This window comes from Schistocerca americana, chromosome 3 (genome assembly GCF_021461395.2).
Source record: "Schistocerca americana isolate TAMUIC-IGC-003095 chromosome 3, iqSchAmer2.1, whole genome shotgun sequence".
Classification (NCBI taxonomy): Eukaryota; Metazoa; Arthropoda; class Insecta; order Orthoptera; family Acrididae; genus Schistocerca; species Schistocerca americana.
In genome coordinates this window covers 62,635,713-62,651,706 of record NC_060121.1, presented here as the reverse complement: position 1 = coordinate 62,651,706, position 15,994 = coordinate 62,635,713, and positions in this window count along the sequence as shown.

Below are 15,994 nucleotides of genomic sequence, written 5' to 3'. Positions count from 1 at the left end.
TTACTGTATCCCTTGGAGCTTCTTATTGACGATGAAACACAGAAATTGCATCCGAATTTAATACAAAAGTCACAATGCCGACTTAAGTACAAGAGGACTGACACTCTAACTTTCTATGTTTTGAACCTCTCCTGTGAGTCCAGTTTTGGATTCCGATGCTTCACTTCAGGTTTCCTTTATGCCTTGGACCATCTTATTGACAATGAAACACGGAAATTGCATCCGAATTTAATACAAAAGGCTCAATGCCGACTTAAGTACAAGAGGAATGACACTCTAACTATCTATGATTTGAACCTCTCCTGTGAGTCCAGTTTTTAATTCCGATGCTTCACTTCAGGTTTACTGTATACCTTGGACCTTCTTATTGACGATGAAACACAGAGATTGCATCCGAATTTAATACAAAAGGCACAATGCCGACTTAAGTACAAGAAGACTGACACTCTACCTTTCTATGATTTGAACCTCTCCTGTGGGACCAGTTTTAGATTCCGATCCTTCACCTTAGGTTTACTGTATACCTTGGACTTTCTTATTGACGATGAAACACAGAAATTGCATCCGAATTTAATACAAAAGGCACAATGCCGGCTTAAATACAAGAGGACTGACACTCAAATTTTCTATGATTTGAACCTCTCCTGTGAGTCCAGTTTTAGATTCCGATGCTTCACTTCAGGTTTACTGTATCCCTCTGACCTCCTTATTGACGATGAAACACAGAAATTGCATCCGAATTTAATACAAAAGGCACAATGCCGACTTAAGTACAAAAGGACTGACACTCTCACTTAGTATGATTTGAACCTCTCCTGTGAGTCCAGTTTTAGATTCCGATGCTTCACTTCAGGTGTACTGTATACCTTGTACCTTCTTATTGACGATGAAACTAAGAAATTGCATCTGAATTTAATACAAAAGGTAGAATGCCGACTTAAGTACAAGAGGAATGACGCTCTAACTTTCTATGATTTGAACCTCTGCTGTGAGTCCAGTTTTTATTCCGATGCTTCACTTCAGGTTTCCTTTATACCTTGGACCTTCTTATTGACGATGAAACACAGAAATTGCATCCAAATTTAATACAAAAGGCACAATGCCGACTTAAGTACAAGAGGACCGCCACTCTCACTTTCTATGATTTGAACCTCTCCTGTGAGTCCAGTTTTAGATTCCGATGCTTCACTTCAGGTTTACTGTATACCTTGGATCTTCTTATTGACGTTGAAACACAGAAATTGCATCCGAATTTAGTACAAAAGGCACAATGCCGACTTAAGTACAAGACGACTGACACTCCAACTTTCTATGATTTGAACGTCTCCTGTGAGTCCAGTTTTAGATTCCGATGCTTCACCTCAGGTTTACTATATACCTTGGACATTCTTATAGACGATGAAACACAGAAATTGCATCCGAATTTAACACAAAAGGCACAATGCCGTCTTAGGTACAAGAGGACTGACACTCTAACTTTCTATGATTTGAACCTCTCCTGTGAGTCCAGTTTTAGATTCCGTTGCTTCACTTCAGGTTTACTGTATCCCTTGGACCTTCTTATTGACGATGAAACACAGAAATTGCATCCGAATTTAATACAAAAGGCACAATGCCGACTTAAGTACATGAGTACTGACAATCTCACTTTCTATGATTTGAACCTCTCCTGTGAGTCCAGTTTTAGATTCCGATGCTTCACTTCAGGTTTACTGTATCCCTTGGACCTTCTTATTGACGATGATACAAAGAAATTGCATCCGAATTTAATACAAAAGTCACAATGCCGACTTAAGTACAAGAGGACTGACACTCTAACTTTCTATGTTTTGAACCTCTCCTGTGAGTCTAGTTTTAGATTCCGCTGCTTCACTTGAGGCTTACTGTATCCCTTGGACCTTCTTATTGATGATGAAACACAGAAATTGCATCCGAATTTAATACAAAATGCACAATGCCGACTCAAGTACAAGAGGACTGACACTCTAACTTTCAATGATTTGAACCTCTCCTGTGAGTCTTGTTTTAGATTGCGATGCTTCACTTGAGGCTTACTGTATCCCTTGGAGCTTCTTATTGACGATGAAACACAGAAATTGCATCCGAATTTAATGCAAAAGTCACAATGCCGACTTATGTACAAGAGGACTGACACTCTAACTTTCTATGTTTTGAACCTCTCCTGTGAGTCCAGTTTTGGATTCTGATGCTTCACTTCAGGTTTCCTTTATACCTTGGACCATCTTATTGACAATGAAACACGGAAATTGCATCCGAATTTAATACAAAAGGCTCAATGCCGACTTAAGTACAAGAGGAATGACACTCTAACTATCTATGATTTGAACCTCTCCTGTGAGTCCAGTTTTTAATTCCGATGCTTCACTTCAGGTTTACTGTATACCTTGGACCTTCTTATTGACGATGAAACACAGAGATTGCATCCGAATTTAATACAAAAGGCACAATGCCGACTTAAGTACAAATAGACTGACACTCTACCTTTCTATGATTTGAACCTCTCCTGTGAGTCCAGTTTTAGATTCCGATGCTTCACTTCAGCTTTACTGTATCCCTTGGACCTTCTTATTGACGATGAAACACAGAAATTGCATCCGAATTTAATACAAAAGGCACAATGCCGACTTAAGTACAAGAGGACTGACACTCTCACTTTCTATGATTTGAACTTCTCCTGTGAGTCCAGTATTAGATTCCGATGCTTCACTTCGGGCTTACTGTATCCGTTGTACCTTCTTATTGACGATGAAACAAAGAAATTGCATCCGAATTTAATACAAAAGGCACAATGCCGACTTAAGTACAAGAGGACTGACACCGTAACTTTCTATGATTTGAACCTCTCCTGTGAGTCCAGTTTTAGATTCCGATGCTTCACTTCAGGTTTCCTTTATACCTTGGACCTCCTTATTGACAATGAAACACAGAAATTGCATCCGAATTTAATACAAAAGGCACAATGCCGACTTAAGTACAAGAGGACTGACACTCTCACTTTCTATGATTTGAACCTCTCCTGTGACTCCAGTTTTAGATTCCGATGCTTCACTTCAGGTGTACTGTATCCCTTGTACCTTCTTATTGACGATGAAACTAAGAAATTGCATCTGAATTTAATACAAAAGGTAGAATGCCGACTTAAGTACAAGAGGAATGACGCTCTAACTTTCTGTGATTTGAACCTCTGCTGTGAGTCCAGTTTTTAATTCCGATGCTTCACTTCAGGTTTCCTTTATACCTTGGACCTTCTTATTGACGATGAAACACAGAATTTGCATCCAAATTTGATACAAAAGGCACAATGCCGACTTAAGTACAAGAGGACTGACACTCTCACTCTCTATGATTTGAACCTCTCCTGTGAGTCCAGTTTTTGATTCCGATGCTTCACTTCAGGTTTACTGTATACCTTGGACCTTCGTATTGACGTTGAAACACAGAAATTGCATCCGAATTTAGTACAAAAGGCACAATGCCGACTTAAGTACAAGACGACTGACACTCCAACTTTATATGATTTGAACGTCTCCAGTGAGTCCAGTTTTAGATTCCGATGCTTCACCTCAGGTTTACTGTATACCTTGGACATTCTTATTGACGATGAAACACAGAAATTGCATCCGAATTTAATACAAAAGGCACAATGCCGACTTAAGTACAAGCGGACAGACACTCTAATTTTCTATGATTTGAACCTCACCTGTGAGTCCAGTTTTAGATTCCGATGCTTCACTTCAGGTTTACTGTATCCCTTGGACCTTCTTATTGACGATGATACATAGAAATTGCATCCGAATTTAATACAAATGTCACAATGCCGACTTAAGTACAAGAGGACTGACACTCTAACTTTCTATGTTTTGAACCTCTCCTGTGACTCCAGTTTTAGATTCCGATGCTTCACTTCAGGTGTACTGTATCCCTTGTACCTTCTTATTGACGATGAAACTAAGAAATTGCATCTGAATTTAATACAAAAGGTAGAATGCCGACTTAAGTACAAGAGGAATGACGCTCTAACTTTCTGTGATTTGAACCTCTGCTGTGAGTCCAGTTTTAGATTCCGATGCTTCACTTCAAGTGTACTGTATCCCTTGGACCTTCTTATTGACGATGAAACACAGAAATTGCATCCGAGTTTAATACAAAAGGCACAATTCCGACTTAAGTGCATGAGTACTGACACTCTCACTTTCTATGATTTGAACCTCTCCTGTGAGTCCAGTTTTAGATTCCGATGCTTCACTTCAGGTTTACTGTATCCCTTGGACCTTCTTATTGACGATGATACATAGAAATTGCATCCGAATTTAATACAAATGTCACAATGCCGACTTAAGTACAAGAGGACTGACACTCTAACTTTCTATGTTTTGAACCTCTCCTGTGAGTCCACTTTTAGATTCCGCTGCCTCACTTGAGGCTTACTGTATCCCTTGGACCCTCTTATTGATGATGAAACACAGAAATTGCATCCGAATTTAATACAAAAGGCACAATGCCGACTCAAGTACAAGAGGACTGACAGTCTAACTTTCTATGATTTGAACCTCTCCTGTGAGTCTTGTTTTAGATTCCGATGCTTCACTTGAGGCTTACTGTATCCCTTGGAGCTTCTTATTGGCGATGAAACACAGAAATTGCATCCGAATTTAATGCAAAAGTCACAATGCCGACTAAAGTACAAGAGGACTGACACTCTAACTTTCTATGTTTTGAACCTCTCCTGTGAGTCCAGTTTTGGATTCCGATGCTTCACTTCAGGTTTCCTTTATACCTTGGACCATCTTATTGACAATGAAACACGGATATTGCATCCGAATTTAATACAAAAGGCTCAATGCCGACTTAAGTACAAGAGGAATGACACTCTAACTATCTATGATTTGAACCTCTCCTGTGAGTCCAGTTTTTCATTCCGATGCTTCACTTCAGATTTACTGTATACCTTGGACCTTCTTATTGAAGATGAAACACAGAGATTGCATCCGAATTTAATACAAAAGGCACAATGCCGACTTAAGTACAAATAGACTGACACTCTACCTTTCTATGATTTGAAGCTCTCCTGTGAGTCCAGTTTTAGATTCCGATGCTTCGCTTCAGGTTTACTGTATCCCTTGGACCTTCTTATTGACGATGAAACACAGAAATTGCATCCGAATTTAATAGAAAAGGCACAATGCTGACTTAAGTACAAGAGGACTGATACTCTAACTTTCTACGATTTGAACCTCTCTTGTGAGTCCAGTTTTTAATTCCGATGCTTCACTTCAGGTTTCCTTTATACCTTGGACCTTCTTATTGACGATGAAACACAGAAATTGCATCCAAATTTAATACAAAAGGCACAATGCCGACTTAAGTACAAGAGGACCGACACTCTCACTTTCTATGATTTGAACCTCTCCTGTGAGTCCAGTTTTAGATTCCGATGCTTCACATCAGGTTTACTGTATACCTTGGACCTTCTTATTGACGTTGAAACACAGAAATTGCATCCGAATTTAGTACAAAAGGCACAATGCCGACTTAAGTACAAGACGACTGACACTCCAACTTTCTATGATTTGAACTTCTCCTGTGAGTCCAGTTTTAGATTCCGATGCGTCACCTCAGGTTTACTGTATACCTTGGACATTCTTATTGACGATGAAACACAGAAATTGCATCCGAATTTAACACAAAAGGCACAATGCCGACTTAGGTACAAGAGGTCTGACACTCTAACTTTCTATGATTTGAACCTCTCCTGTGAGTCCAGTTTTTGATTCCGTTGCTTCACTTCAGGTTTACTGTATCCCTTGGACCTTCTTATTGACGATGAAACACAGAAATTGCATCCGAGTTAAATACAAAAGGCACAATTCCGACTTAAGTACATGAGTACTGACACTCTCACTTTCTATGATTTGAACCTCTCCTGTGAGTCCAGTTTTAGATTCCGATGCTTCACTTCAGGTTTACTGTATCCCTTGGACCTTCTTATTGACGATGATACACAGAAATTGCAACCGAATTTAATACAAAAGTCACAATGCCGACTTAAGTACAAGAGGACTGACACTCTAACTTTCGATGTTTTGAACCTCTCCTGTGAGTCCAGTTTTAGATTCCGCTGCTTCACTTGAGGCTTACTGTATCCCTTGGACCTTCTTATTGATGATGAAACACAGAAATTGCATCCGAATTTAATACAAAAGGCACAATGCCGACTCAAGTACAAGAGGACTGACACTCTAATTTTCTATGATTTGAAACTCTCCTGTGAGTCTTGTTTTGGATTCCGATGCTTCACTTCAGGTTTACTGTATCCCTTGGACCTACTTATTGACGATGAAACACAGATATTGCATCCGAATTTAATACAAAAGGCACAATGCCGACTTAAGTACAAAAGGACTGACACTCTCACTTAGTATGATTTGAACCTCTCCTGTGAGTCCAGTTTTAGATTCCGATGCTTCACTTCAGGTGTACTGTATCCCTTGTACCCTCTTATTGACGATGAAACTAAGAAATTGCATCTGAATTTAATACAAAAGGTAGAATGCCGACTTAAGTACAAGAGGAATGACACTCTCACTTTCTATGATTTGAACCTCTCCTGTGAGTCCAGTTTTAGATTCTGATGCTTCACTTCAGGTTTACTGTATCCCTTGGACCTTCTTATTGACGATGATACACAGAAATTGCAACCGAATTTAATACAAAAGTCACAATGCCGACTTAAGTACAAGAGGACTGACACTCTAACTTTCTATGTTTTGAACCTCTCCTGTGAGTCCAGTTTTAGATTCCGCTGCTTCACTTGAGGCTTACTGTATCCCTTGGACCTTCTTATTGTTGATGAAACACAGAAATTGCATCCGAATTTAATACAAAAGGCACAATGCCGACTCAAGTACAAGAGGACTGACACTCTAATTTTCTATGATTTGAACCTCTCCTGTGAGTCTTGTTTTAGATTCCGATGCTTCACTTTAGGTTTACTGTATCCCTTGGAGCTTCTTATTGACGATGAAACACAGAAATTGCATCCGAATTTAATACAAAAGTCACAATGCCGACTTAAGTACAAGAGGACTGACACTCTAACTTTCTATGTTTTGAACCTCTCCTGTGAGTCCAGTTTTGGATTCCGATGCTTCACTTCAGGTTTCCTTTATGCCTTGGACCATCTTATTGACAATGAAACACGGAAATTGCATCCGAATTTAATACAAAAGGCTTAATGCCGACTTAAGTACAAGAGGAATGACACTCTAACTATCTATGATTTGAACCTCTCCTGTGAGTCCAGTTTTTAATTCCGATGCTTCACTTCAGGTTTACTGTATACCTTGGACCTTCTTATTGACGATGAAACACAGAGATTGCATCCGAATTTAATACAAAAGGCACAATGCCGACTTAAGTACAAGAAGACTGACACTCTACCTTTCTATGATTTGAACATCTCCTGTGGGACCAGTTTTAGATTCCGATCCTTCACCTTAGGTTTACTGTATACCTTGGACTTTCTTATTGACGATGAAACACAGAAATTGCATCCGAATTTAATACAAAAGGCACAATGCCGGCTTAAATACAAGAGGACTGACACTCAAATTTTCTATGATTTGAACCTCTCCTGTGAGTCCAGTTTTAGATTCCGATGCTTCACTTCAGGTTTACTGTATCCCTCTGACCTCCTTATTGACGATGAAACACAGAAATTGCATCCGAATTTAATACAAAAGGCACAATGCCGACTTAAGTACAAAAGGACTGACACTCTCACTTAGTATGATTTGAACCTCTCCTGTGAGTCCAGTTTTAGATTCCGATGCTTCACTTCAGGTGTACTGTATCCCTTGTACCTTCTTATTGACGATGAAACTAAGAAATTGCATCTGAATTTAATACAAAAGGTAGAATGCCGACTTAAGTACAAGAGGAATGACGCTCTAACTTTCTATGATTTGAACCTCTGCTGTGAGTCCAGTTTTTATTCCGATGCTTCACTTCAGGTTTCCTTTATACCTTGGACCTTCTTATTGACGATGAAACACAGAAATTGCATCCAAATTTAATACAAAAGGCACAATGCCGACTTAAGTATTAGAGGACCGCCACTCTCACTTTCTATGATTTGAACCTCTCCTGTGAGTCCAGTTTTAGATTCCGATGCTTCACTTCAGGTTTACTGTATACCTTGGACCTTCTTATTGACGTTGAAACACAGAAATTGCATCCGAATTTAGTACAAAAGGCACAATGCCGACTTAAGTACAAGACGACTGACACTCCAACTTTCTATGATTTGAACGTCTACTGTGAGTCCAGTTTTAGATTCCGATGCTTCACCTCAGGTTTACTATATACCTTGGACATTCTTATAGACGATGAAACACAGAAATTGCATCCGAATTTAACACAAAAGGCACAATGCCGTCTTAGGTACAAGAGGACTGACACTCTAACTTTCTATGATTTGAACCTCTCCTGTGAGTCCAGTTTTAGATTCCGTTGCTTCACTTCAGGTTTACTGTATCCCTTGGACCTTCTTATTGACGATGAAACACAGAAATTGCATCCGAATTTAATACAAAAGGCACAATGACGACTTAAGTACATGAGTACTGACACTCTCACTTTCTATGATTTGAACCTCTCCTGTGAGTCCAGTTTTAGATTCCGATGCTTCACTTCAGGTTTACTGTATCCCTTGGACCTTCTTATTGACGATGATACAAAGAAATTGCATCCGAATTTAATACAAAAGTCACAATGCCGACTTAAGTACAAGAGGACTGACACTCTAACTTTCTATGTTTTGAACCTCTCCTGTGGGTGCAGTTTTAGATTCCGCTGCTTCACTTGAGGCTTACTGTATCCCTTGGACCTTCTTATTGATGATGAAACACAGAAATTGCATCCGAATTTAATACAAAAGGCACAATGCCGACTCAAGTACAAGAGGACTGACACTCTAACTTTCTATGATTTGAACCTCTCCTGTGAGTCTTGTTTTAGATTGCGATGCTTCACTTGAGGCTTACTGTATCCCTTGGAGCTTCTTATTGACGATGAAACACAGAAATTGCATCCGAATTTAATGCAAAAGTCACAATGCCGACTTATGTACAAGAGGACTGACACTCTAACTTTCTATGTTTTGAACCTCTCCTGTGAGTCCAGTTTTGGATTCTGATGCTTCACTTCAGGTTTCCTTTATACCTTGGACCATCTTATTGACAATGAAACACGGAAATTGCATCCGAATTTAATACAAAAGGCTCAATGCCGACTTAAGTACAAGAGGAATGACACTCTAACTATCTATGATTTGAACCTCTCCTGTGAGTCCAGTTTTTAATTCCGATGCTTCACTCCAGGTTTACTGTATACCTTGGACCTTCTTATTGACGATGAAACACAGAGATTGCACCCGAATTTAATACAAAAGGCACAATGCCGACTTAAGTACAAATAGACTGACACTCTACCTTTCTATGATTTGAACCTCTCCTGTGAGTCCAGTTTTAGATTCCGATGCTTCACTTCAGCTTTACTGTATCCCTTGGACCTTCTTATTGACGATGAAACACAGAAATTGCATCCGAATTTAATACAAAAGGCACAATGCCGACTTAAGTACAAGAGGACTGACACTCTCACTTTCTATGATTTGAACCTCTCCTGTGAGTCCAGTATTAGATTCCGATGCTTCACTTTGGGCTTACTGTATCCGTTGTACCTTCTTATTGACGATGAAACAAAGAAATTGCATCCGAATTTAATACAAAAGGCACAATGCCGACTTAAGTACAAGAGGACTGACACCGTAACTTTCTATGATTTGAACCTCTCCTGTGAGTCCAGTTTTAGATTCCGATGCTTCACTTCAGGTTTCCTTTATACCTTGGACCTCCTTATTGACAATGAAACACAGAAATTGCATCCGAATTTAATACAAAAGGCACAATGCCGACTTAAGTACAAGAGGACTGACACTCTCACTTTCTATGATTTGAACCTCTCCTGTGAGTCCAGTTTTAGATTCCGATGCTTCACTTCAGGTGTACTGTATCCCTTGTACCTTCTTATTGACGATGAAACTAAGAAATTGCATCTGAATTTAATACAAAAGGTAGAATGCCGACTTAAGTACAAGAGGAATGACGCTCTAACTTTCTATGATTTGAACCTCTGCTGTGAGTCCAGTTTTTAATTCCGATGCTTCACTTCAGGTTTCCTTTATACCTTGGACCTTCTTATTGACGATGAAACACAGAAATTGCATCCAAATGTAATACAAAAGGCACAATGCCGACTTAAGTACAAGAGGACTGACACTCTCACTTTCTATGATTTGAACCTCTCCTGTGAGTCCAGTTTTTGATCCCGATGCTTCACTTCAGGTTTACTGTATACCTTGGACCTTCTTATTGACGTTGAAACACAGAAATTGCATCCGAATTTAGTACAAAAGGCACAATGCCGACTTAAGTACAAGACGACTGACACTCCAACTTTATATGATTTGAACGTCTCCTGTGAGTCCAGTTTTCGATTCCGATGCTTCACCTCAGGTTTACTGTATACCTTGGACATTCTTATTGACGATGAAACAAAGAAATTGCATCCGAATTTAATACAAAAGGCACAATGCCGACTTAAGTACAAGCGGACAGACACTCTAATTTTCTATGATTTGAACCTCACCCGTGAGTCCAGTTTTAGATTCCGATGCTTCACTTCAGGTTTACTGTACCCCTTGGACCTTCTTATTGACGATGAAACACAGAAATTGCATCCGAATTTAATAGAAAAGGCACAATGCTGACTTAAGTACAAGAGGACTGATACTCTAACTTTCTATGATTCGAACCTCTCCTGTGAGTCCAGTTTTTAATTCCGATGCTTCACTTCAGGTTTCCTTTATACCTACGACCTTCTTATTGACGATGAAACGCAGATATTGCATCCAAATTTAATACAAAAGGAACAATGCCGACTTAAGTACAAGAGGACTGACACTCTCACTTTCCATGATTTGAACCTCTCCTGTGAGTCCAGTTTTAGATTCCGATGCTTCACTTCAAGTGTACTGTATCCCTTGGACCTTCTTATTGACGATGAAACACAGAAATTGCATCCGAGTTTAATACAAAAGGCACAATTCCGACTTAAGTACATGAGTACTGACACTCTCACTTTCTATGATTTGAACCTCTCCTGTGAGTCCAGTTTTAGATTCCGATGCTTCACTTCAGGTTTACTGTATCCCTTGGACCTTCTTATTGACGATGATACATAGAAATTGCATCCGAATTTAATACAAATGTCACAATGCCGACTTAAGTACAAGAGGACTGACACTCTAACTTTCTATGTTTTGAACCTCTCCTGTGAGTCCACTTTTAGATTCCGCTGCTTCACTTGAGGCTTACTGTATCCCTTGGACCCTCTTATTGATGATGAAACACAGAAATTGCATCCGAATTTAATACAAAAGGCACAATGCCGACTCAAGTACAAGAGGACTGACAGTCTAACTTTCTATGATTTGAACCTCTCCTGTGAGTCTTGTTTTAGATTCCGATGCTTCACTTGAGGCTTACTGTATCCCTTGGAGCTTCTTATTGGCGATGAAACACAGAAATTGCATCCGAATTTAATGCAAAAGTCACAATGCCGACTTAAGTACAAGAGGACTGACACTCTAACTTACTATGTTTTGAACCTCTCCTGTGAGTCCAGTTTTGGATTCCGATGCTTCACTTCAGGTTTCCTTTATACCTTGGACCATCTTATTGACAATGAAACACGGATATTGCATCCGAATTTAATACAAAAGGCTCAATGCCGACTTAAGTACAAGAGGAATGACACTCTAACTATCTATGATTTGAACCTCTCCTGTGAGTCCAGTTTTTCATTCCGATGCTTCACTTCAGGTTTCCTTTATACCTACGACCTTCTTATTGACGATGAAACACAGAAATTGCATCAGAATTAAATTCAAAACGCACAATGCCGACTTAAGTACAAGAGGACTGAAACTCTCACTTTCTATGATTTGAACCTCTCCTGCGAGTCCAGTTTTAGATTCCGATGCTTCACTTCAGGTTTACTGCATCCCTTGGACCTTCTTATTGACGATGAAACACAGAAATTGCATCCGAATTTAATACAAAAGGCACAATGCCGACTTAAGTACAAGAGGACTGACACTCTCACTTTCTATGATTTGAACCTCTCCTGTGAGTCCAGTTTTAGATTCCGATGTTTCACTTCAGGTTTACTGTATCCCTTGGACCTTCTTATTGACGATGAAACACAGAAATTGCATCCGAATTTAATACAAAAGGCACAATGCCGACTTCAGTACAAGAGGACTGACACTCTCACTTTCTATGATTTGAACCTCTCCTGTGAGTCCAGTATTAGATTCCGATGCTTCACTTCGGGCTTACTGTATCCGTTGTACCTTCTTATTGACGTTGAAACAAAGAAATTGCATCCGAATTTAATACAAAAGGCACAATGCCGACTTAAGTACAAGAGGACTGACACCGTAACTTTCTATGATATGAACCTCTCCTGTGAGTCCAGTTTTAGATTCCGATGCTTCACTTCAGGTTTCCTTTATTCCTTGGACCTCCTTATTGACAATGAAACACAGAAATTGCATCCGAATTTAATACAAAAGGCACAATGCCGACTTAAGTACAAGAGGACTGACACTCTATCTTTCAATGATTTGAACCCGTCCTGTGAGTCCAGTTTTAGATTCCGATGCTTCATTTCAGGTTAACTGTATACCTCGGAACATCTTATTGTCGATGAAACACAGAAATTGCATCGGAATTAAATTCAAAAGGCACAATGCCGACTTAAGTACAAGAGGACTGACTCTTTAACTTTCTATGATTTGAACCTCTCCTGTGAGTCCAGTTTTTGATTCCGATGTTTCACTTCAGGTTTACTGTATACCTTGGACCTTCTTATTGACGTTGAAACACAGAAATTGCATCCGAATTTAGTACAAAAGGCACAATGCCGACTTAAGTACAAGACGACTGACACTCCAATTTTATATGATTTGGACGTCTCCTGTGAGTCCAGTTTTAGATTCCGATGCTTCACCTCAGGTTTACTGTATACCTTGGACATTCTTATTGACGATGAAACACAGAAATTGCATCCGAATTTAACACAAAAGGCACAATGCCGACTTAGGTACAAGAGGACTGACACTCTAACTTTCTATGATTTGAACCTCTCCTGTGAGTCCAGTTTTAGATTCCGTTGCTTCACTTCAGGTTTACTGTATCCCTTGGACTTTCTTATTGACGATGAAACACAGAAATTGCATCCGAATTTAATACAAAAGGCACAATGCCGACTTAAGTACAAGCGGACAGACTCTCTAATTTTCTATGATTTGAACCTCTCCTGTGAGTCCAGTTTTAGATTCCGATGCTTCACTTCAGGTTTACTGTATCCCTTGGACCTTCTTATTGACGATGAAACACAGAAATTGCATCCGAATTTAATAGAAAAGGCACAATGCTGACGTAAGTACAAGAGGACTGATAATCTATCTTTCTATGATTTGAACCTCTCCTGTGAGTCCAGTTTTTAATTCCGATGCTTCACTTCAGGTTTCCTTTATACCTACGACCTTCTTATTGACGATGAAACACAGAAATTGCATCCAAATTTAATACAAAAGGCACAATGCCGACTTAAGTACAAGAGGACTGACACTCTCACTTTCCATGATTTGAACCTCTCCTGTGAGTCCAGTTTTAGATTCCGATGCTTCACTTCAAGTGTACTGTATCCCTTGGACCTTCTTATTGACGATGAAACACAGAAATTGCATCCGAGTTTAATACAAAAGGCACAATTCCGACTTAAGTACATGAGTACTGACACTCTCACTTTCTATGATTTGAACCTCTCCTGTGAGTCCAGTTTTAGATTCCGATGCTTCACTTCAGGTTTACTGTATCCCTTGGACCTTCTTATTGACGATGATACACAGAAATTGCATCCGAATTTAATACAAAAGTCACAATGCCGACTTAAGTACAAAAGGACTGACACTCTAACTTTCTATGTTTTGAACCTCTCCTGTGAGTCCAGTTTTAGATTCCGCTGCTTCACTTGAGGCTTACTGTATCCCTTGGACCTTCTTATTGATGATGAAACACAGAAATTGCATCCGAATTTAATACAAAAGGCACAATGCCGAATCAAGTACAAGATGACGGACACTCTCACTTTCTATGATTTGAACCTCTCCTGTGAGTCCAGTATTAGATTCCGATGCTTCACGTCAGGTTTCCTTTATACCTACGACCTGCTTATTGACGATGAAACACAGAAATTGCATCCAAATTTAATACAAAAGGCACAATGCCGACATAAGTACAAGAGGACTGACACTCTCACTTTCCATGATTTGAACCTCTCCTGTGAGTTTAGTTTTCGATTCCGATGCTTCATTTCAAGTGTACTGTATCCCTTGGACCTTCTTATTGACGATGAAACACAGAAATTGCATCCGAGTTTAATACAAAAGGCACAATTCCGACTTAAGTACATGAGTACTGACACTCTCATTTTCTATGATTTGGACCTCTCCTGTGAGTCCAGTTTTAGATTCCGATGCTTCACTTCAGGTTTACTGTATCCCTTGGACCTTCTTATTGACGATGAAACACAGATATTGCATCCGAATTTAATACAAAAGGCACAATGCCGACTTAAGTACAAGGGGACTGACACTCTTACTTTCTATGATTAGAACCTCTCCTGTGAGTCCAGTTTTAGATTCCGATGCTTCACTTCAGGTTTCCTTTATACCTTGGTTCTCCTTATTGACAATGAAACACAGAAATTGCATCCGAATTTAATACAAAAGGCACAATGCCGACTTAAGTACAAGAGGACTGACACTCTCACTTTCTATGATTTGAACCTCTCCTGTCAGTCCAGTTTTAGATTCCGATGCTTCACTTCAGGTTTACTGTGTACCTTGGACCTCCTTATTGACGATGAAACACAGAAATTGCATCCGAATTTAATACAAAAGGCACAATGCCGACTTAAGTACAAGAGGACTGATACTCTCACTTACTATGATTTGAACCTCTCCAGTGAGTCCAGTTTAGATTCCGATGCTTCACTTCAGGTTTTTTGTATCCCTTGGACCTTCTTATTGATGATGAAACACAGAAATTGCATCGGAATTTAATACAAAAGGCACAATGCCGACATACGTACAAGAGGCCTGACACTCTCACTTTCTATGATTTGAGCCTCTCCTGTAAGTCCAGTTTTAGATTCCGATGCTTCACTTCAGGTTTACTGTATCCCTTGGACCTTCTTATTGACGATGAAACACAGAAATTGCATCCCAAATTAATAGAAAAGTCACAATGCCGACTTAAGTACAAGAGGACTGACACTCTAACTTTCTATGATTTGAACCTCTCCTGTGGGACCAGTTTTAGATTCCGATGCCTCACTTCAGGTTTACTGTATCCCTTGGACCTTCTTATTGACGATGAAACACAGAAATTGCATCCGAATTCAATACAAATGGCACAATGCCGACTTAAGTACAATAGGACTGACACTCTAACTCTCTATGATTTGAACCTATCCTGTGAGTCCAGTGTTAGATTCCGATGCTTCCCTTCAGGTTTACTGTATCCCTTGGACCTTCTTATTGACGAAGAAACACAGAAATTGCATCCGAATTTAATACAAAAGGCATAATGCCGACTCAAATACAAACGGACTGACACTCTCACTTTCTATGATTTGAACCCCTCCTGTGAGTCCAGTTTTACAATCCGATGCTTCACTTCACGTTTACTGTATTCCTTGGACCTTCTTATTGACGATGAAACACAGAAATTGCATCCGAATTTAAAACAAAAGGCACAATGCCGACTTAAGGACAAGA